Source organism: Rhopalosiphum maidis, chromosome 3 (assembly GCF_003676215.2).
Source record: "Rhopalosiphum maidis isolate BTI-1 chromosome 3, ASM367621v3, whole genome shotgun sequence".
Classification (NCBI taxonomy): domain Eukaryota; kingdom Metazoa; phylum Arthropoda; class Insecta; order Hemiptera; family Aphididae; genus Rhopalosiphum; species Rhopalosiphum maidis.
The window spans coordinates 65,348,980-65,349,405 of record NC_040879.1 but is presented as its reverse complement, the minus strand read 5'-3'; the positions used below and the strand labels follow the sequence as shown (position 1 = coordinate 65,349,405).

The 426-nt window shown below is 31.5% G+C and overlaps 1 non-coding gene across 1 annotated transcript; it reads right to left on the bottom strand.

Moving 5' to 3' along the window:
* Nucleotides 1–353: 353 nt before the first annotated feature.
* On the bottom strand, nt 354–426 carry Trnar-acg. Its single transcript has one exon. It is a non-coding gene; the product is annotated as a tRNA-Arg (tRNA).

Below are 426 nucleotides of genomic sequence, written 5' to 3'. Positions count from 1 at the left end.
TAAATAATTATTTTGTTTTCGTCGGTCAACAAAGCTCAATAATGAATATGGTAAAATGCACAGTTGTGTTTTATGCTGATATTTTTAGCTAGATTTTAAATACTTGAATTGCTTTTCAGGTTAGTTAAGACCTTGTTTTTTATTGATTTGAACAGATCGGAATACTATTTCAATAACATTACAAAACGACAAAACTGCTCTAATTGAATATCATGAAATACTTCAAATATGAAATAAAAATTTTAAAGATTCCACTGGGTTGGGCTCACCATCAAGTTGTCAGACATTTAATGAAATAAAATATTAATTGAAAGTCTTAATATTAAAATAATAAATTATGCAAAAAATCCAGTCGACCCTGCCAGGATTCGAACCTGGAATCTTCTGATCCGTAGTCAGACGCGTTATCCGTTGCGCCACAGGGCC